The sequence below is a fragment of the Phodopus roborovskii genome, unplaced genomic scaffold (assembly GCF_943737965.1).
Source record: "Phodopus roborovskii unplaced genomic scaffold, PHOROB, whole genome shotgun sequence".
NCBI lineage: Eukaryota > Metazoa > Chordata > Mammalia > Rodentia > Cricetidae > Phodopus > Phodopus roborovskii.
The window spans coordinates 6663157-6686925 of NW_026126418.1; the positions used below are offsets into that span (position 1 = coordinate 6663157).

The window sequence follows — 23769 nt, forward strand, 5'->3', positions numbered from 1 at the left end:
AAACAAAAACAAAAACAAACAAACAAAAACAAAACAAAACAAAAAAACCCGCAGTGCTCTTCGGCATATAGTTTCTTTCTGTTTATGGAGAAGTAGGGGCTCGGCATTATACTTAGCATTATCCAGACAGTGAAGCCAAACTGCAAGATGGGAAGTGACTCTAATTTCAAGAACCAGCTCCCTGAACTAAGAAAGAAACAAACTGGTGAAGGAGGGAGCTGGGCTTTCCCAGTTACCTAACTTTAAAGATGCTAATTCACCCTTGAATAAACACACCTAGATGAAGAGTTATTAGTGAAAGGTGAATGTGCCAAGGGTATGGACCACCTGATGCATGCCGTTGTTGTGTGTGAGCAGCCTCAGAAGCTGCTATAAGTGTCATAGCAGTCTTCTCCACCTCAGTGTTCCAGATGCTACTAACCAAACGTCTAACCATCAGTGAGAGAATTGTAAGTGCTCAAAGCTTGGCTGGAGATTCTGTGGAGTGTGCCAGATATCAACATGATAAAATGTCAATTAAAATGCTTCCAAAAGTTCTCAACTTGGAAGCTGAACAGCTGTATGGGAATAAGGGCCAACATGCTTGTTATAGACTGCGCTGAAATCCTCCAAACTGCATGTTTACTTTGAATAGATTAAATTCTATGTTTTATTTATTTATTTCCTGGAAAAAAGTGCATCTCGACACAGCTCTTTAATTGATAGATGCACTATAAGTTATCAAATTATGATGGATTTCATTTATTTCTTAGGACCTGCAATTAAAATGTAAATACCCATCTCTTCTGGATTCATCTCTTTTGCTGTGACAATTATGCTGACAGAAAGCAGCATATGGGAAGAAAAGGTTTGACTTACAGTCCCAAGTATCAGTCCATCATTGAAGCAGGAGCTTGAGACCATGGTCACACCACATAGGCAATCAGGAGCATAGAGAAAAACAAACACACCCATGCTGTTTGCATGCTGGTTACACTCAGCTAGCTTTCATCTCTCTTACACATTTCAATGCCCAGACCATGAAATGGTGTTTCCCACATTCAGAGTGGGTCTTCCCATCTCAGTTAACAACCAAGACAACCTCCCAGAGATATGCACCCAGGCAAACCCAGACAATGCCAAACGAGGTAATTCTTCTATTGAAACTCCCTTCTTAGATGGTTTATTGACTGCAGTGTGTTGACATCTAAAAACTAACCATTACAATTACTTAGGCTAAAAACTCCCACTGACGAGTTTCAAAAGATTTGGAGGTGCCGAACTGTGGAAGTTAGCCACAGAATACTGTAAGTCAGAATATTGGATAGAGCTTGTTTGTGTTTGTGAAAACTAAGCAATGAAGAGCATACAATTATTGCTACTGTTCTTTTTTACTCTAACATCCTGGGCTTTTGAAAGCTAGAAAGTGAAGAGGAGACAATGGGGATTTTTGCATGTATTCAAAAATGGTCTATAAGCAGTAGATCATGCTTGGAGTAGTGTTCCCTGTTTCCCACTATAGAAACCATGGATTGAATGTGTCTGTGTCTTGTCCATGTCCTAAATGGCCTGGTTGCTAAGATTAGTTAAGTTCAGAGCACAATCAGTGTGGCAGGTGATTCCTCAGGAAAATGGGAATCAGTCTACTTCAAGATTCAGCAATTCCACTCTTAGGATGCACATTCATACAACAAGGACATCTGTTCAACTATGTTTATAGCAGCACTATTTGTAATAGCTAGAACCTGGAAGCAACCTAGATGCCCCTCAATTGAAGAATGGATAAAGATGAGTATTACTCATCAGAAAAAAAAAATGGACTCTTGAAATTCACAGGCAAATGGATGGAACTAGAAGAAACTATCCTGAGTGAGGTAACCCAGACACACACATACACACACACACACACACACACACACACACACACACACACTCAAACAAACATAGTATGTACTCACTCATACATGGATATATGCTCATAGAGCATAAGATTACCTACAATCCACACCTCCAGATAAGCTAGGAAACAAAGAGGACCCTAAGAAAGACATATGTGGTCCCCTATGGAAGGAGAAAGGGACAAGATCTCCTGAGCAAATTGGGAGCATGGGGGGAAAGGAGTTAGGAAAAAGAGAAGAATGGGGGGGGAACATGAGGGAATCACAAAGATTGAGTCAGGGTAAGAAAGGAGGAGAGCAAGAAAAGAGATACCTTAATAGAGGGAGTAGTTATAGGTTTAAATAGAAATTTGACACTAGGGAAATGTCCAGAGATATACTAGAATGACCCCAACTAAAAATCTAAGCAATATGGAGAGGCTATCTTAAATGCCTTTCCCCTGTAAAGAGATTATTGGCGATCTTATATGCCATCATAGAGCCTTCATCAAGTAGCTGATGGAAACAGAAGCAGAGACCCACAGCTAAGCACTGAACCAAATTTCTGGAATCCAGTTGCAGAGAGGGAGGAGTGATGAGCAAAGGGGTTAAGACCATGCTGAGGGAAACCACAGAAATAGCTGACCTGAACAAGGGGAGTTCATAGATCCCAGACTGACAGCTTGGAAACCAGCATAGGATGAAACCAGCCCCCTTGCATGTGTGTGACAGTTTGGAGGCCCGGGCAGTGTATGGGACCCCTGGTAATGGAACAACATTTATACCTAGTGTACGAATGGACATTGGGAGCCCACTCCCTATAGAGGAATACTCTATCAGCCTAGACACATGAGGGAGGGTCTAGGCCCTGCCCCAAATGATGTAACTGACTTTGATGATTCCCCCATCGAAGGCCTCACCCTTTCTATGGGGCAGAGCACCCTTTCTATGGGATGAGGGTTGGTGGGAGACATGGGAGAATGGGAAGGCGAGGGAACCTGGATTGATATATAAAATAAGATTGTTTCTAACTTAAATAAAAATAAATAAAAGAAAAAAATGGTTCATAGCACACCATGGCCTCATTTCTCACCCTGCTGTCCCCAGGAGTAACATAGAAGCAGCTGGTAACACGGCAGCACTGTCCCTGTATTTGTACACAAGCCCCCTTTGTTTCTCTCATACACAGAGCAGTGGCTGTGACAATAGCCTTGAATAGCACTGTATCTTCCATTCTCCAATGTTACACTTGTTTATCAGTTCTGGGATTGGCGAAACAATGATTTCCTGTTAGCAGGATTTTCATATTCTATTTCCCTTTCCATCAGTCTTCAGGGTCAGTGAGTGGTGAGTGAGGCCCAGAGAGATCTGGATTGCCAAAATGTCACTACTGCAGGAGACTGGCAGGACAGAATACCTCATCTCTCCTGTGCAAGGTAGGAACCACCCTGGGAGAAGAAACCAGACAGGTAACCTGGAGAGAGGCTGAAAGCCTAAAATGGGATCAGTACAGGTAATAGCTGAGTATGTAACCCAAGGTGGATGGGACTCTGGATTGGAGACACCCTATTTACTTGAGAGACACCTCTGACTCACATATAGGGAAAAGCAACTGTGGTCAAGTTTGACAGCCTCACAGCAGAGCTGGTCTGCTGTATCCATGGTTTTCATGTCTGATAATGTAACCAGTATCGTATAAAAAAAACCATTTAAATTTCACCTGTCCTGAGCATGCACAGACATTTTTCCTTATTCTCGTTTTCTAAACAACACAGAATAATAAATATTTACACAATCTTTATGTTGTACTAGATAGTGGTGGCAATCTAGTGATGACTTAAAATATGTGGAACAGTGTGTATAGTTTGTTGAAGAAGGCTTTATCATTTTTGAAATAAGAGCCTTGTGCATGCATTCTCAGACTCTGCTGTCCCCGGGGGCCCTGAATACAATCCTCTGATGATAATTAGGGACAGCTATGCATTTAAAAGCATGTTTAAAGATTTATTGACTTCATGTGTCATGGTGTTTTGCCTTGTTATGGCATGTTCTGCCCAATGGTGACATTCTCTCTAAATTAAAACATATGCTCCAAAAAGTGGGTGGGAAAGAGACTCCCAAGCCTCATGTGGTAAACAGGAGGTCACAATATCCGGAAAGAATGGAAGATTGGATGATTCTTGAGGCCCCCCTCTATCAACAGTATAAAAGGAAGCAAACAGCTGATTGCCTCTGAGAACTTTGAGTGGCCAGAGTCTTCAGGGACATGTAGATTTATTCAAGTAACCGTTTCTTTTCTTTTTTTTAAAGATTTATTTACTTTTATTTTATGTGTATTGGTGTTTTGACTGCGTGTATGTCTGTGAAGGTGCCAGATTCCCTGGAATTGGAGCAGTTGTGAGCTGCCATGTGGGTGCTGGGAATTGAACCCCGGTCCTCTGGAAGAACAGCTACTGCTCTTAACCACTGAGCCAGCTCTCCAGCCCCTTCAAGTAACCATTTCTTTCTTTCTTTTTTTTAAAAACTGTTTCTAAATAGCAGTTGTTACTATCAAGTTCTTACTGTAAATACCATATACACATAGACAACACTCTATTATGTCATAGTGTTAATAGCAGTAACACCAAACACTTACACAGTTATGTCCCCCATTCTTACATAACTCATACCCAGGAAGTCTGGTTTTAGAGTCTGTTTTCCACCAGGAGCTCCTCATGTTGCCTATAAACTGAGAACAACACAGGACTTCACTTTGAGAGGTCATGCAATGTAATGCTAAGCCTGTGTACCAAATTCTCTGCCCTGGTCAGATATTTTCTTAAAGAGTTTTGCATTTATTTCCTCATCTATTCTAGGTAATAACCTAGTCAAGTGGATACCTTATTATCCCAGTTTAATAGGAAAGGAAATAGAGGCACAGACCCAGGGTCACATGACCTTTAAACGAAAGAGCCAGATTTGAACTCAGTTCCCACTGGAGTATTATGTGAATTTGAGGATGGTCCAACTTCTCTCATGGCTGGAAGTCAGTTTCCTTCAATGAACTAGTGTGTTTAGAAGACATTTACTCCTTGCCTTTATAAAATTTCTATACTTGAACTGTCAGCTGGAGGGATGAGATGTTAAATGACTGGTCTGCTGCCATCATCTTTGTCTTGACTGAGGAAGATGGGATTCCCCAGTGGTGACAGGGAGAGAATGGTAATGACTGCTCAGTGAGTGATGCCTCTTTCCTGGCTGTATATGGACTGAGGAGCTGAATACATAAGGTTGTAAATTTTATTATATATTCAGTATATTCAGGAAGCCAGCTGTACTTCCGCCCATCACTCTGTTTAATTATTCTCTGTAATGTGCCATTCTTGTCCTAGGATAAAAGTTAAAGGGAGTCTGTAATTCTCTTGGATGACCTTCAGGATCAAAAAATCCCTTGTTACTTATAGTTTTAATATTGTATAAATTAAAAATTGATATACTAAGCCCTGTGGGGGATACCGAACTTCCAATACTGTCTGGGGTAGAACCCTCCCCACCACCACCCATGGAGTCAATGTTATGCTTTTATTGAATTTGTGGGAGGGCAGAGGGGAAAAAGAAAAGTCAGTTTGGTTAATATTGTGGTGTGTTAGTTAACTTTCTGTTGCTTGGACAAACTTTAGTGGGGTTCCTCATGCTAGCTCACATGATGGGAGGCATCTATTCACCTCACAGCTACTGGAGAGCAAAGAGGAGAGATGTTTTAGTTGGGGTTTTCTGGAGGAACATGAGAGAGAGAGAGAGAGAGAGAGAGAGAGAGAGAGAGAGAGAGAGAGAGAGAGAGAGAAGGAGAGGGAGGGAGGGAGAGAGGATTTGTGTGTATACCAAATTATATCAGAGTTTATTAAGTCCAGTTGAAAATAGTAATAAAAAACGTCAAATTACACTTGAGTCACTAAGAACCCAATAGTTTATAGGTCCTCTATGTAAAAACTGACAACATGACCACTCCATGGCATGGCTAAAGGGAAGGTTTTTATTGTAGACATGAGGGAAAGATTAGCCAGAGACATCTGGAAGGATCTAAAGCAGAGTGAGAAAGTAGTAAACTGAACATGGCCAGCAAGCTGGACCTGATCATGAGAGATGCGGGAGCAGAGCAGAGAGGGACAGTCCAGGAGATCTTGAGAGTGGAGGGGACAAAAAGGGAGAGAGAGAGAGAAACCGAACAAGGAAGACAAAAGAGAGTGTAGCTGAAATAGCAGGCTTATAGGGAGAATGAGTAGCAGGGCAGGGCCCACGAGCTGGAGAAGTTCAGCGTAGATGAGGAGGTGAAAAGCACTTGGGAGCTAACATGGACTCTGAAATGTGTGCCAGGCCTGTGTGATACTGAGGGAACCTGGAGGCCAGCATGCACTTTGGCATACTATTAGGCACCACAGGCAGTCATTTGTCCTTCTGTCAGTGATAGGGAAATGGCTCCCTTTGGTAGAGGGGAACCAGCTTCACCACCCCCTGAGGAGTTCTGGCTCTTGTCTACCCACCAGGATTTTAGGAAATGAAGTTTCCTTTGGACCTAACACTTGAGACTGGTACCTCAACAGTAGGAGTAGTCCTACAACAGTGTTCTCTCACTGGATAGCAACAACAGGTAGTTTCTTAGTCCATATGGTGAGTGCCTCAGTAGTTCTAATCTAGGGCTGGAAGTCCAGAAGTTCCTCTGGTCCCTGTGCCACAAAGAAAGCTTGGAAACGCTGCTTCTGGTGGTGGTGAAGGAGCCAGTCGCAGCCTCAACAACAACAGGATGAATCAACTTAAGACCAGAGTGAAGGCTAACCTAGCAAAAGGCGAGACAACCTTCCTTCTGAAATACCTTTTTAATCTTGGTTGCTACCACAACCATGGTAGTTCGGTCAAGGCTGTCAGGACAGCTCTTTAGGTGAGGCTCCTTCCTCAGGTGGTTCTAAGGTGTGGCAAGTTGACATTAAAACCAACCACAATAAGAGAGGGAGAAGGTCCAGAATCCCTATCAAAGGCACAGTCCCAGTGACCCAACTTCCTGGAGAGGCCCAGTGTCCCAAAGCTTCCACCCCATTGCCAATGCTACCTCAGGCTAGTGACTAAGCCTTTAGTATATGGCCTTTAGAGGACACCTAAGATCTAGATGGTGACACTGGCTGTGCCCTAGGGTTTATCTTATAACATGACCTGTGGACACTTCAGATAGTGCCCTTCTTAATAAACTTTGAGGATCTCTGAACTCCCCAGGAAGTGGCTGCCTAGATCTCCCTCTTTAAGCATCAGAGACTGGGCTGCCATAGATATATCATAGACTTCAGGACTAAACAACTTAAGTTCTAGTACTAGAAGTCCAAGATCAAGGGTCAGACTTGCAGATGCATGCCTTTCTGCTGTATTCTATTGTCTTTCTTCTGTGTGTATATACCCCCAGTGTACACTGCTTCCGGATCTACACTAAGGACCTCATACTTTAACATAATCAGTTTTTAAATAGTGATTATGTATGTGTGTGTTTTGTATGTGTGCCATAGTGCATGTGTGGAGATCAGAAGACAACTTGTGTGTCAGCTCTCTCCTTCCACCATGCAGGTCCTTGGGATTGGCCTCAGATCATCTGGGTTGGCAGCAAGTACCATTATCCACTGAGCCATCCTACAGGCTCATAATCAGCTTTTTAGAAGTCCTGTTTCCCTATACAGCTATATCCTAAGTATTGGGAACAGAGGCTTCAGCTTGTAAATTTGGAAGGTACAGACAGCATATAACAGGCATTAACAGTTTCTTTGTACAAGAGTTTCTTCTACACTCAAAGCACTTGAGAGGGTGAGGCATAATGATTGCTGTGAGCTGAAGGCCAGCCCAGTCTGTACAGAGTGGTCCCCTCTCTCAAACAAATGAAACAAAACCAAATAAGCAAGGAACTACGGAGTCCACAAGTTACCTGTGGCATATCTCAGACTTGTAGAGATAATTTCAGTTTACTCTGCCAAGCCCAGAGCCCACTATTCCCCATTATTTCAGCTGGCTACATCCTCTCTGGAATTCCCTTACTTTGGGTAGCATTATGCAGACCTAAGTCCTTGGCCCTAGAGACAGTGCATTCCTCTGGAGCCACTCTTTGGGGGCAAAGCATGGATGGTTGGAGCATACCCATTGCTTCCCTCCCAAACTGCCTCTGTCCACTCCCAGCTGTTCCCCTTGTCCAGCCTTGTCCTGTGTGTTTGAGGTGCTAACTGAAAGGGCAAACAAGTTCCACACCACTGCTGTCCTTCCTTCTGCTCTGGGCATCACAGCTCGCTTTGGAATGTGCCGGCTATTCAGTTCAAACTGAGACCAAAATAGCTTCTACATCCTGCTCCCCAAACAACACCTCATTTTGCTTTCACAGAGAACCCTAGGATATTATTATCCACAGATGGGAGAAGCACCTGGAGCTAGGAAAGGTTAAAGAATTCACCCAAGATGGGGTGTTCTGCTAAGTGGAGGAGGGAAGTGAAGAGTCCAGATTTAGCTCACATCCATCCAGCCTTCTCTGGGCCCTCAGCATCCGAGATTCTTTAAGCCCCCCCTTTGCCTGTCACAGGTAGGTGTGCACTGCATAAGTGTCCTTCCTTGCTGAACATTCTAAAGGTAAAGGCCATTACTGTCTGTGATGTAGGGCCGCTGACAGGTGTGACAGGTGCATCGGGAGCGTCCTCCTGTGCAGCGGGAGATGCGTTTCTTGTTCCAAGGAGTCTTTGATTTTTGAAAATCCTCTTCTCCTCCCCACAGTTTAAGTTAAAAAGTGGGATAATGGACGGGAGTGGAGTGTGTCTTTGTAGAAGCACATTAAAGCAATGACATTTACTCAGGGTCCTAATGGAGGTGGGAGGGCTGTGCCACTGCACTGTTTCTTAGAAGGTTGTTGCTTAGAGGCCTTCAAGATATCAAACTCTGCTTAAAAATTATGCTTTAAGAAACAAACAACAAATAAACAAATCCCATCTTTTTAAAGATTAAAAAAAAAAAAAAAGCTAGGACTGCTATTGCTCCTGCCTCCCTAAGAAAGAGAGACCATGGATTTCTCTGGCAGCCATTTGGAAACTTTATGCCCCGGGGATCTTCTAATGGCAGTATGGGACTGGTCTGGGCTGGGGTGGAGCAGAGATTTAAGCAAAAGAACGTAGGCAGGCTGAAGCTGTAGCTGGCAGGGAGACAGGTGAAGGGAAGAATGCATTTTCTGTTCATCTAGCCAGCAGTTTAGCTCTTATCCTGTCAGACAGAGGCTTTTGTGAACTCTCACCAGGAAAAGGCCGGTAGTTGGCCAGTGGCTTATGAGCTACTCTCTGGGTTTTCAGGGGAATTGGCACTGGGAAGAGGGCATCTGTGGTGGCTTGAAAGAAAATGGCCTCCAAGTGGATTGACACTATTAGGAGGTGTGGCTTTGTTGGGGCAGGTGTTGTCTGGTTGGAGTAAGAATCTCGCTGTAAAAGCAGGCTTTGAGATCTCATATGCTAAAGCCACATCCAGTGTCCCAGTCTACTTGTTACCTGCAAATCGATGTGTAACAGCTTCTTACCCAGCCTTAAATATAAATATTAATACATCCCATGAGTATGAATTTCAAAAACATGCAGAGAAATAAGCCACACACCCCAATATTCCAGAGTGTAGATTTTATATGATGTATCTGAAAGGCCAGTTCAGAGACAGCAAGCATAGCAGTGCCTGGATTAAACACAATAGGGCACGAAGGGTCTTGTTGGGTCATTGACAAGGATCAAACTAGACTGTGGTGATGATGGCACATGTTGTAAAGTTAACTAAAAATCATTGAATTACTGAGTTTGAGAGAGGAACCTGTGTGACCTAAGCTAGTGCTCCACACTGCTCTGTGCACCCAAGGAGACTCAGTAGACAATTTGCAGGCATCTCCTCAGGTCTCAGGGTGAGGATCCAGGTCACATCCTATCTCTATCTCTGCTGACTACCAATACCTTCCTCTCACATATGCTAATGAGCCACACTTCAGTGCTTCAGGTGACCTGCTCCCCAGTTAGCAGGACACAGCTGACAAATCTCAGGAAGTCCAGGCAGGCACAGGAAACCAGCACAGCCCCTAACAGAAACCTGGGGACCCCTTGTTGGTGCCACAGAACTACAAGCCACTGCTGTGCCCGTTGAAGGAATGTTCTAGTTTCAGTCCCAGAGTGTGAATTTGGGATGAGAGCCCTGTGCTTCCTCCCTCTGTGACTCAGGAGGAAGTTTCTGTAGGTCCCAGAAAGGCCAGCATTTGCTAATGTGAAGTAGCAGAAGAGATGGAAATAAACTGTTCACCCCCCCAACCTGAGCTGTGTTTGCTTTGCTTATCACTACAGTGGAGGAGGAGATGTGGCAGACAGTAGGCACTCAATAAATGCATAGAACTCAATACCAACAATCTGTTTATTCACACTCTATGGTAAACAGTAGGTGCTATTATAATTTCTGTTTTAACTCAGAGAGGTGGGTTAGCCTGTCCACTGTTACAGAAGGAGCCTGCAAGCTAGGTATCCTCCTTCTAAAGCCTGCATGCTACAGAACACATCTTCTCTGTCTTCTTGATTAAAAATGTGAAATACAAAACAAAACTAAAACCCAAAACCTTAGTGGATTCTCCTTTTGGAAAGGGTAATCTGAGGCAAAGCAGGGACACACTGAAAAGTGAGAGGTCAAGGCTGTGGAAGGTGAGAGAAGGGCGTGAGAGGCAGCCCCCCCCCAAAAAAAACCAAAGGGATTAAGACAGAGTGTGGATACCAACAGGATCAGCCAAGGAAGGCATAGTGGAACTCCAGACTTTCTGGTCAGAACTATGGAAAGCACATGCACTAGCCTGACTGCTCCTATGTGCATGTGTGCATGTATGTTGGATGTGTTTGTGTGTGCATGTATGTGTACATGTGTGTGAATGGAGAAAAGAGAGAATCCTTCCTAGTTGGAGAGACTGAGGTATGGTAATTAGTCCCTTAACAAATATGAACAGAGCTGAGCATGGGAAATAGGATGTGTTCGTGCCTCTCCACACTGACTCAGCTCACAGGAAGAGCAGCACAGGGGGGTTAATAGAAAGTTGGAGAATAATTGGAGGAATGTAAATGAGGACTAAGTATTCAGTGATATTAGAGAACCAGTCATTTTAAACCATGGTCCTACTATTGCCCTTTAGTTGAGAGAATAGCCCTTAGCTTTTGTCTTTTGGAGGCTGTAAGTTGCAAGACTCACCAGGGAAATTCATGCTGTCTATAATTTATATGTAAATGATATTTATAGAAAAAGATGGAGAGAGAGAGAGAGAGAGAGAGAGAGAGAGAGAGAGAGAGAGAGAGAGAGAGAGAGAGAGAGAAACATTCTCATTTCTGGGAGAGCATGAAAGTTTAGGTTTCACACTGAAAACTTAAATGTCAAAGTGTCAGGGACATGGATGGGATAAGACATCTCTTCAGAGGCACTGACTGACCAAGTAATGTAAACATCTCAAAGAATATATCAACTAAGACTTGGGAGACAGGTAGCAGTGGATCAGGAATGTGGAAAAACTGAGAGAATGTCCCAGAACACGGAAGTGTCTGTAGGCCTAGTGGCCCATCTTCTTACAGGAACAGACATTCATTGTGAATGTGGAATGGGAAGCAAGGGCTTAATCACCTAAGGGTGACAAGGAGGAAGATCAGGTCCCACAAGGCTTGTAGATGTGTACATGCATCTGTGCATGAATGTGTGCCTGTGTTTTGGGAGCAGTGATTTGGGTTTTCTTCTCAGCACACTGTAAAAAGGGGGTATGTTTCTGAAGGAGGCCAGCTGGCAGATGTGGGGCCACAGGGGTGGATCCACTTGCTCCAGTTCCAAACACTTACTTTGTTTAGTCTTTGCTGAGCCCATGCCAACTATGTGCACATTACAATCTCCCTTTGCTATGTAGGCACCCAAGCTCAGAAGGATCCAGTAACTTGCCATGGTCACCACAGGTCTGAAGGACACAGGATTCCAACTGAGGTGGCCTGACTTCAAGGCCTATGCTCTCCTGACCACTGCACCACAGGGCTGCTCAAGCCCCCTCAAATTTCCATATGGGGACTTGGCCAACAGCTTAGGGATGAAGCCTTCTTGTGGAACAGTAAGTTCAGGCAGCTGGCGGTGGAGTCTTGAACGAGAGCAGTAATGGTGGAGATGGAGACAAAGGGGAGTGAGCAGAGGAATTTCGGAGCAATATCAACACATATTCATGACTGAAGTTAGAGAAAGGTCAGTTTGTTCCCCACTGGAAACCTGAGCTTGCACAGCACTGGCCTGAGAAATAAGCAGAATAAAGGAGCATAGAAGTGTTCGATTTGTTAAAAACTCAAGAAAGTGCTAGCAGAGACTTAGTGTCCTCGTCTGCTGTGTGGGGTGGGTTGTTGTGCAATCAACTCATGTTCCTCTTGTCTCAGCCTCTGCTAACTATCATTCTTGGTGCAACTTGTTATTTGTACTGTTTGAGCCCTGTAATCTGCAGCTGCTATAATGTGTAGGTCACTCAGCTGATGGCAACCAGATGATCTGTAGTTTCTGGTTCCTTCTCTAATAGTTCCTTGACCTAACAATTGTAGCCTTAGCCTTGGATGGCATGATCACATACCTGTGTGTACTCACCAGAAGCCCTTGATCTGTGGGCCTCTTCAGAATGCTTGACTGGGATGAGAAATTAAGCAAATATCGAAAAACAATAGAAAGAAAAGAACATGGCCATGTTTTCTAATGCCTATTGATTTGTAGGATCTTCTCAGGCATGAAAACAAGATTTGGTGCTTGTATCTTGACATTGGATTCCTGTTCCCTAGAAGAGTGGTTTATTGATTAGGTGGGGGTTCCCAGTGTGCAGGGTTCTTCCCTGGAAAATAATCGGCCTCCAGAGATAGAGCTTTACTGGGGGTGGGGTGAATTGCACCCATTTGAAGTGAAGAACCCTGTAGCCAAGGGAATCGGTGGCACCCTTGAAAGCCACTGAGTCCACTTTAATGTTTCACATCGACCGTCTCTGAGGGTCCCATTTTATCTGCCTAAAGGTCTCAAGAATTCCTGGTTGTTTTTTCTGTTTTTCTGCGTCCCCCCCCAAAAAAAAGCAAGCACTGTGTGGTGTTATGCACAGAGGACACAGGTCTGCAGAATAAAACACTGCTCCTCTGAAGAGTCCCCTCCTGTCATACCTCTCTCAGAAGAGATTGTTCATTAAACAACAAATATTTTCTCAGCTGCTATTCCATGCCACACACTGTGTAAAGGAATAGTGATACAGCTATGCACAAGATGCCCTCCTATAGGTTATTTTTAGTTGATTTTTGGTGAGTTTCATATCGATCCCACTCATTTCCCTGTCCCTCCATATTCACCCTTGCAACCCCCCTCAAAGAAAACAAAAAATAAAAACGATAAAAAAATTTTTAAAAAGTCTTGCTCTGGAAACTGCAGTGTGTCTTGGTGTGTCTCACAGCCTGTCCTTTAGTCCATACATCTTCATGTGCATATATTTATGCAATGAGTCGCTGGTCTGGTTCAATGTCTTGGCTTCTGTTCTATTAACAATACTGGATCCTCACCAGGACTCTTCTCAGATATCCTGTTGCTACTCTATGTCGTGGAGATCCTGTAGCTTTGGTTCTGCAGGGTCAGCCCCCTTCACATGCTCCAGCAGTTCTTAGATGGGGCCGATGTTGGTTGGAGTGGACCAACTCAAAGCCCTGGATCTGGACCTGGGTGGTAGTTGAGTTGTTCAGGCTGCCCAGACTCCTACACTCCCACCACCAGGGTAAGTTCTCCGGCACTGCCCTAGTGAAGGGCAGGGCCAGCTCACCCGCTCTCACACCCTTAGGGCCTATTTTCATGTGCTCATGCCACCAGGGACAACTCTACAGCATTGCCCAGGTGAGGTTTGGGGCCTACTCTCCTGCAGCTGTCAAGAGGTCCGAGCAGCTCTCCGCACCACCACAGTTACAGGGTGGGGCCAGGTCTCCCACATCAACACCCCCAAGGCCAGCTTTCACATATTGTTCAGGTAGGGTGGGGCCAACTCTCCCATCTTCCATAGGAGGTAAGGTCTGGGCCATCTCTCCCACCCATACCACCATACAGTTGACAAGGGGTGGGGCCAGCTCTACTGAGCTCACATTCTTGGGGCTCTGGCCCAAGCCACATGGCTGAGGGCAGGGGCATCTCAGGTCTTCTCTACCAGCCTGGGTGTCCTCTACCTGTCCAGGCCTAGCACTGCCAGTTGGACCTGTGGGTGTTCTCTACCCACCCAGATCTATTGACCAAGTTGATATTCTCCTATAGCTTATTTTTGTTTGTATTTTATTTCTGTGTGCTAGTGCAGTCTTCGTCTTCGCGTTGTCTCTCTCTCTCTCTCTCTCTCTCTCTCTCTCTCTCTCTGTGTGTGTGTGTGTGTGTGTGTACCCATGGAACACTGACTAAGGCACCAGCTCCCCTGGTGTTAAGTAATAGGTATTCGTGACCTGCCTGATGTGGGTGTGAGAACAGAGTTCAGTTCCTCTAGATGATCAGTATGTACCATTTTTCTGCTAAGCCATTTCTCTAGCCCCTTCTAGAGAAAGTTGTGACAATGTGGTATACAGTCTTCTGACTCATACATTTACTAAGGAAAACACGTTCATGCAATATATGTGGTTCTGTGACTGGGTTTTCCCTAGCATTGTGTCTTGAAGCTCATTCCCTGTGACCTTCCCGATCATTTGATAAATGCTGAAGGTAAGCATGTGGAGCTGTTGATAATTTTCACGAACAAGGCCGGAGGGATGGCTCACTGGTTAGGAGTGCTTGCTGTTTTTTCCAGAGGACTTATTTGGTTCCCAGCACTAGTTTGGGACAGCTCATGACGTCTTGGAATTCCAGCCTAGGGGATCCACCACTACCTTCTGGCCTCCTGAAGGCACACATATAGTAGACAAGCACTCATAGACACACATACATACCTATACATAGTTTCTTTTGCACACAGCGTTGAACATGTGTGTACGCCAAGCATTAAAGTGTGAATTAGGTAGCTTCTTTGTACCTCACTTTCCACATCCATACAATTGCACTAATGCAGTCATGTTTCTTTTCTACAGACACCAGGGATGTGCACTTCAACCCTACATGGAGATAGCACTGCATATCCACAGGGTTAGCACAATAAAATAATGAAGCAGATGAAAAATGGTGAGGGTAGAAAGAAATGGGAAAACCTGCACTCTGCTGGTCACAGTATAAAATGCTACTGTTACCTTGGAAGACAGTCTGAAAGTTCCTCAGGAGGGAAAACCCAGACTGTAATTTAATCCAGCAAGTTCCCTCCTAGGTCTATTCCCAAAAGAAATGAAAATATAGATAGATGTCTACATGAAAATGTTCATAGCAGTTTTATTTGTAGCATACCAAAGATAGATGTGATTTAAGTATCCATCAATTAATGAAGGGATAAATATAAAATTAATAGATCTATAAAATGGAATATTATTCAGCATTAAAAAGAGATTAAATTCTGATAACTGCTACAACTCTGAAAATCCTTGGAAACATGCTAAGTGAAGGAAATGAGTCAGAAATAATGGCATAATATATGTTTCTACTTACAGGAAATTTCCAGAAGAAAAAAAGAATGTGGGTAAGTCATTAAAAGGCATGGGGACAAGGAAAGAAATAGAAACTGCTTGATGTTACTGGGTTTTGTTTTGGAGTGATAAAGATGCTTAAAATCAGCCACATTTGAGAATATGCTTTAAACCACCGAGCTGTTGTAGGGCATAAATATTTTAATTTTATATTAGGTTCCAAGCTGTGAATGTCGTGCTCCATCTTCTACAAATTTCCATGTTAAAACTTGCTGACAGAATGACAGTCTTAGGTGGTGGGCCTCTGGGGGGGGCAATTAGACCATAAGGATGGAGCTCTCGCGAATGGGACTAGTTCCTTCACAGAAGGGGGCCTAGATGGTGCATCATCCATTTTAACACTTGGAGGAGGTACAAGTAGGCACCGTCCATGAAATGGAAAAACAACCCTCACAAGACCCTGGATCAGAGCTTTAATCTGGGATGTATAGCATCCAGAACTATAAGAAATAAGTTACTGTTGTGTAAAAGCCACCATTTAATAGTCTTGGTTTCAGTAGCCTAAACAGACCAAGGCACCATGTGAATTATACCTCAACAAACCTATTATTTTTTTTTTAAAAAAATGGTTGCTTTGAGTATTCCCTGAAGGACAGACATAAAGAGTATACAGAGAGTATCCAGCAATGTGTAAGCTGTGTGTACATACTCACTGATTTCTTTGCTGTTTCCAGGGCACAGGGTCTTACAAGCACATTTTAAAGATAATTTTATTAAGTTGGCATACAAGTAATGGGTTTCATTGTGGCTTTTTCAGAACTATTTGTTACTGTACTTTGTTCTTATTTCTCCCCCTCCCTCCAAGCAGAATGGATTATCCAAAGGGCCGGCATATTATTCTTTTCAAAGATTGTACAAAGCCTCCCCCGAAAGCCTCACCAGCTTCATCTCCAAGGCTGATGTATGAGCCTACCCATGAGAACCTGGCCAGCTGCTTGTCAGTTTTCATTTTCTTCTCAAAGCAGCCAGTGCCAAAACTGTTGGGAGAACATACCCATGTCCATGGTGTTTCCGTCAGACACTGGAAACTGTGGACATGCTTTCTTCTTTCTTGTACTGATTGTGTTTTTTTCCCACATAAAAAAAGGAACATGTACAAACTATGTAATGCTTTAAAATAAAAGCACCCACCCATCTTCCTTCTGGTGCTGGACCAATGGCAGACATGGTGTAGGTTAATGTAGGAACCCTTCCCAATTTGAAGAGTAGATTGAATGATGAGTTCTAGAAGCAGCGGCTAGGGGGCGACAAACTAAACATGTGGAAAAGACAGCCACTGTCCTGGGCCTAAATTTTCTTACTTGAAAGTTCCCAAATTTCCTGTAATAAAAGCCATGCCCGTGTGACACTGCACCCTGCACAGCTACCAGACCCCAGCAGTCTCAAAGACTTCCTCTGCAATGCCATGTAGCCCTCAAAGCAATTCTATGACACGGTGCTAGTGCAGAGAGAGTGAGGGGTGTTAGGTGACTGCCTAGATACATACTACTAGTAAGTGGCTGTGATGCCTTCAACTATAAACCAAGCATAATGAACAAGAGGTTTTCTTTCTTTCTTTTTAAAACTGTATTAACCCATATCTTTTAAAAATATGTTTTTAATTTAAATATAATATATTCTGACCAAGGTTTCCACTCCCCTAAATCCTCCCAGCTCTTTCCACCTCCCCACCCACCCAATTCTTCACCCTTTATTTGTGTGTGTGTGTGTGTGTGTGTGTGTGTGATCTGTGTGCATTCATGTGTGTGATTTCAGGTAAGACTACCATGCCACATTGGTGGAAGTCAGAGGATAACTTTTGATATTAATCTTCACTTTCCCTCTTTGTGTGAGGCAGATATATGAGATGACATGCTAGCTGGCCTAGGAAGTTCTAAGACTTCTCCTCTCTATCTTTCTATCATACCGTAGAGAAACTGGAATTACAGATGCATGCTGTTCTGGGGTCTTGGGGATCTAAATTCTGGGCCTTATACTTGTATACCTAACATTTTATCCAGTAAGCCATCCAACCCATGAGCTTGTTTTCTTAGACCACAAAGTTGTTTTTGGCTTTCATAGTATCATCAGCACAATAGCAGACTGATATCTTGGGGCATTGCTAAAATGTGGACATGAAGGACAAGCTGTGAGGACATGGCCCATTAAAAGCAGCTTCTAGGACAGCAACCTTGAGTAGAGTACATCGCGGGAATGAACTGGAGGTTTCTTGGTGAGTTTCCTGAAACAACCCAAACTCTGAACTTTTTATAAACTGTTCTGTGACCCCTTGTCACCCAAACAAACTTCATGGCCAAGAAATTGCTAAACCACTCATTTCATCATCACCTCTTACATGCAGTATGTAGAGGAAAGAGTGATGGGTGTGGCAGGGGGCTGGACCACAGTTGCATACCACAGTCCGGCTCTTGTCTAGTCTGTGTCTTTGGGTAAGTAATTCAACTTCTTTGAACCTCACAGTCCTTATGTGCAAGATGGAGGTAGTTATAAAAACAAAATGATTACCAAGTGATGGTGACACACTCCTTTAATCCCAGTACTCAGGAGGCAGAGGCTGGTGGATCTCTGATTTCGAGGCCAGCCTTGACTATAGAATGAGTTCCAGTACAGGCAGGTTACAAGGAGAAATCCTGTCTGGAAAACAAAACAAAAGAAAGGAAGGAAGGAAGAAGGGAAGGAAAGAACAAAGAAAGGAAGGAAGGAGGGAGGGAGGGAGGAAGGAAAGACCATGTTTATTAATATTTTCCAAACTGCTTTTAGTGTATGGGATGTTCTTTTCAAACAAAGTTAACATATAAAAGTGATCATTGAATACAATCTAAATAATCATTATTTAGTACCAAGTCTTTCATTGTTGGCCGAACCCCAGTCAGGTTCCTACCCAGTATCCTTAGGGTTCTCTGCAGCTTGCTTTGAAAATAAATAAAAAAATAAATAAATATATATATATATATATTTATTTACTGATATGGTGAAGATACTTGGGAAACAGGTGGTGGCAGTAGTGGGTAGTGGGTGTGTTGGTGGTATATGATTTCAAAGTCTCTCAAAAGTTTTCATCTTCTTCTCTTTCCCTTAGATTTCTATTTCTTATTGCAACTGGAGAACCATAGTTACAGTCTCTCTCTGTCTCTCTCTCTCTCTCTCGACTGTCTCTCTCTCTCTCTGTATGTGTATACTGTTTAGCTCAACAAAAGAAAGAGAAGACTCAACAACACCCACCCAACAACACAACAATCCAGCTATTTTTTTTTTTTGAGACTAAGTTTCTCTGGGTAGCCTTGGCTAATCAGGAACTTACTCTGTAGATCAGGCTGGCCTCAAACTCACAGAGATCTGCCTGCCTCTCCTCCCAAGATCTGGGATGGAAAGCATGTGCCACCACTGCCCAGCTCAGCTGTCCTTGTGTTGTCATTTCTATAGTCTTACAAGTATCAGTGTATCTGTTAACCATTCACTGTTATACTAGAGTTGTGTGGTGGCTCTTTGCCTCAATATCAATATTTGAGCAAAGCTTGATGTTTGCACCCAGATCTAAAGGTTATCTCAGAAGTTCACCCATGTATGGCTTGACACAGCTGTACATTGTACCCCTTCCTCTGAGACATGATCAGTTCACAAGTCTATGATGGCATACCATAAGGACAATTGTTACTGACAATAATTTGTCCTTTGATCATAATTTGGCAGCACATGTTTACACAGCTCCTATGTGTCTATCCCATTGTATCAGAGCCACAGCCTGAGGATATTTCTTCTTTTAAATTTACTCTACTGGACCATGTGAGTCATTTGCACCTGAAAGAGGAACCTATCAGCATCTATCCAGAGAGAATTAATTGGAGTGGAGCAAAGTGTCTTGATTAGTTCTCATAGGAGCTGACCCTGAAACAAAGGCACAAATAATCTATTTGTAAGGTAAAAGAAAGGCTATTATCAAAGCAGGAACCTGAGAAAGCAAAGAAAATGGGCCCATAAAAATAGTGTTGTAAGGAAACTTATGCCTGTAATCGTGGTTGTCATTTAACTCCTTGAAGCCCTGGGAGACTGTAGAGCACACATCTCAGAGTTTTCTCATTCAGGAAGATATCAGATGTGAGCTTTTCTTATTCATCTTACTCAGCCACAGTTGAGAATGCTTCTGAGGGCATTCATTCCCTAGCTTTCATGACCCTCCACACAAGCCTGAGCATTGTGACCTTGTGGATGGAGACTGCTCTATTATCTACAAACCTTTATCTGTGTATCAATTCTATCATCAGCTCTTCTTCTTTCATCCTATCTACTATTCCTTATCCTAGTCAGAACTTTGGTTGGCACAGGTTTTTTAATCAAGGAGATATCCCAGGTTGACATTGCCAAGGGATTTGGCTTTCTAGTTACTGTGACTTGGTCAAGACATGGGTGTGTGGTAGTTACCCACTCAGTTATAACTATGTCAAATACATTAAAGTGTGCTCAGTGTTTCTCCAACTTCTGGATATGTATTTCCTTGGTTCTATTATGTTTTGATACCCAGATTAATTATCAATATTTATGTAATAACTCCTTTCTTTGCCTACTGGTTTACTAGCAGTTTTAGTTTGGGTGTAACTCTTACTGTTTCTATGGTAAAAGTTTATTCTCTCTATCTCCCCACCAATAATTAAATGACATTAAATTTGAGTACATGAGAAGCACAAAGTCCATAAGTGGGTCACTGGAGTTATATAGCAAGAAGAGTTAGTTGCAATTAAGTTTCATGTTCTTTAAGTCCATGTAGTGTGATTGGTGATACAACACCAGATAATGGCTATTGGTTCAAAATATACCACATTTTCATAGAGTGTACCTTGACTCCATAAGAGAGCTCCCCAAACTTGGCATCTCACTTATGTCTTTATGAGTCAGTGTATGAGTTATGTCAGTCTAATTTTAGACAAACAGCTTTTGGGTGCTGTGGTATAAGGCAGGGGCAATAAATCTTATGGTTATTGCCTTGGCTGTGCAGTGAGTTCCTTGACGAGGCAGCAAACATGAGAAGTCAGGCATTCTGAGAACTCTCAGACTGTAGTACCAGCTGTGCCATGGGAACAGGAAAAGCAAACCCTTCCTGTGAATGGGTTGTAGGACCTAATATTCCTTCTATATCAGGGTTTTGACATTAGGACCAGAAGTGTACTGTTCCTATATTTACCATGCTTTATTTTTTCCTGTTTGTGCAGTTGAGCATCAGCACAATCTGCCCTCTGGCACAGGCATTAAGAGTCTCTTTACACACTTCCATAGGGGCTGTTAGAGCATCAACCTAAGTTGATATATGTTTTTGTTGTTTTCTGAGACACATCTCTGTGTAGCGTAGCCCTGATTGTCTTGGAACTAGCTCTGTATACCAGGCTAGCCTCAAACTCAGAGATCTGCCTGCCTCTGCCTCCTGAGAGTAGGTATTAAAGTTGGGTAACAACACTGCCAGGCTATAGCTGGATAGTTTGAATCAGTCTCCCCCCTCCCCCCTGCTATGGTACTTCTGTATCTCTCAACCAGTAATTGACCCCAAAGCTTTACAGACATCCCCTTTCTCTCTCTGCTAAATTTTACACATGCCAGATACTTTCTTCTGCAAGTGCTCAATCCTAATTTACTACTTATAGAGTGTTAGTCCTTGAGTCAAGAACTCCTCACTTGTCAGCAACAGATTCTAAATGTCACCAGTCAGGCAAAGATCCAACTTCAAGAATCCTATCTTGAAGTTGTTTCTTAGGACCACGTCAGTTATAAAGAAGACCTTGAAGATAAGCAATACATTTTCTCCAATGAGATAATAGGTTTCTCTTCTGGTGCAGTAAGCCAGATCAAACCAAATTACAAAAGTAAAAAATAGGTTTATTTGAGTGAAGCAACTTGTGGGTGAGCTCCCTAGCCCTAGAGATTAGGGCTGGAGAAGCCACACAGCCAAACTAAAGCAGGGAGCTTATATATCCTGTAGGAGAGAAGGTGATGATGTATTCACTAAAAGTTGAGTTAGTGCCCAAGTATGGTCAAAAACTGAACATTTTAGGCAGGGTCTTTGGCAGCTCGCAACCTCTGCCATAACCACCAAGAATGCAGAACTTGGCTTTTTGGCACTTTTCTTGTTGGAGCTCCTCTGAGAGGGTGGGGTTTAGAGAGAGAGAGGAATGGGGTCTTCTGGATCAAGCAGGCGTGAGCTGGAGGTTCCAGCTGAACAATAAGGTTCTTTTGGAAGAAGATGGAAGCACCAACAGGCAGGAGAAGTCAGGGAGTGATACATTCCCATGCACATTACCAAAACAGGCATAATCCTGCTGGAGAACTTTGGAAAACAGTGTAAAATGTTCCTTAGGTTATCTCAGTTAAGTGGCATGGAAGGTGTATTATATATTTATACCATCTTTGTCCAGTCATTGGCTAGGGTGTGATGCACATAGTGGCATTAATTCCTGAACATTTGGCATCACCTAAAGCAGAAGAGAGAGTTGAGAGAAGGGACTGAATTGGAGAAGGCAAAGATATCAGGAGAAGTCAGGGGCATTTTATAATTATCACTTTGCTTACATCTACTCTCACACAAAGGTGTGGTTGTTTGGCAAAGCTCTTTCTATGAGCCTTCAAGAGGCTGGAGAAAAGGAATACACAATTCTAACACGTCTGTCATTTCCACAGCTTAGGGGAATGGCTTTGTTGGGATGGAGCAGGGGTGGGGGCACAAGCATCTTGGCAGAGAGGCAGTTGTTTAACTCTTCACAGGCCCAGCCTAGAAAGGAAAGGTCTTGCTTGGCCTTGAGCTGCTAAACTGTGCTAGATTAAATTTTTAGTTATCTTAATGAATTTACTGAAAGTACAATGAAAAATTAGAGAGGTCTGTTGCTTTTAAAATGGTTCTGAGATATAATATGCCTGGAGAGATGAGTTAGTTTAGCCTGTTTATATCTTCTGATCTGAGAGAAAATGAGGTCCCAGATAGAGTGGATATAGCCATTTCCCATGACTTAGTAAGATCTTATTTACAGTGGGACTTTTGGGTGTGTTTTATTTCTCCTCTATTACAGTGTTCAGTGGAAGGTAGTGTTGGAATTCTGAGATGACCTCTCCTTCCTTCTCTCTGTGTTAAAGCCCACTGAGGTACAGACATGAAAATAAAACATCAAATTAAGTGCATCAAAAGATTAGAAGTAATCCATTTTCATTAATAAGGGGTTGATTAAATAAATTATAGTGCAATCATAAAATGGAATGCTATCGGCTATAAAGAGAAGGACCACATTCTCCCAGTTTATTTATATGAAAAAACTCTGTGAAAGTGGGAAAGAGGGAGGGAAGAATTCATGCTGCAACATCTTATACATACAACAAAATCTGACAGGAATCCCAGACAGTACTGTGGTGTTTTTGAATAAGAACAGCCCACACAGGCTCATATAGTTGAATACTTAGTCACCAGGAAGTGGAACTCTTGGAAAGGATTAGAAGGATTAGGAGGTGTGGCCTTGTTGGAGAAAGTCTCTCTCTCTCTCTCTCTGTCACTCTCTGTCTATGTCTCTCTCTCTCTCTCTCTCTCTCTCTCTCTCTCTCTCTCTCTCTCTTTCCCTCTACTTTCTCCTCTATCTTTAGATCAGGATGTAGCTCACAGCTATTGCTCCAGAACCATGTCTGTCTGGTTCCCATTATGATGATCATGGACTAACCCTATGAAACTGTACACAAGCCCCCAATTAAATACTTTCTTATTTGAGTTGCCTTGGTCATGGTGTCTCTTGACAGCAATTGAACAACAGCTCTGATTAGTACTGATAGTGATTAAGGATGGTGATAAGGTGGATAGGAACTTGATGGGGAGAAATTTATTTATAAATGTATAAATAAAATTATTTATTTTTTGAGAATTTTATACAATGTATCATCATATTCTTCCCTGTCTCCAAATCTAGAGAGAAACCTTTCATTGAATACCATTTTCTAGAAACATTAATATATATTCTCTACATATACATACATACACACAGAACCCAAAGAGAGGAAAACATAGAAGGGGTAACTTAAAATAATTTCTCCTGTGTATATTATAGTCATTGGGATGGCCTTTATCATGACTTTGGGAAGGGAAGAAGAGAAGATAGAAAAAAACTGGAAGGTACAAATGAGAGAAGAAACTGACTGCTCAGCCTGGAGGTAGAGTACCACATCTGTCTGCTGATCACATCCTTGGTGTGTTCTCAGCATCTCATGCAGCAGATGTGTTCCACTCTAAGCAGGTGTTT

The 23769-nt window shown here is 42.9% G+C and overlaps 1 protein-coding gene across 1 annotated transcript in view; it reads left to right on the forward strand.

Moving 5' to 3' along the window:
- Positions 1-3167: 3167 nt before the first annotated feature.
- Positions 3168-23769, forward strand: part of Prr5l (proline rich 5 like) — a 166938-nt gene continuing 146336 nt past the window's right edge. Inside the window, exon 1 of the mRNA XM_051184104.1 lies at positions 3168-3292. The gene's annotated coding sequence lies outside the window, so the exon portion shown is untranslated. The remainder of the gene's footprint in view (positions 3293-23769) is intronic.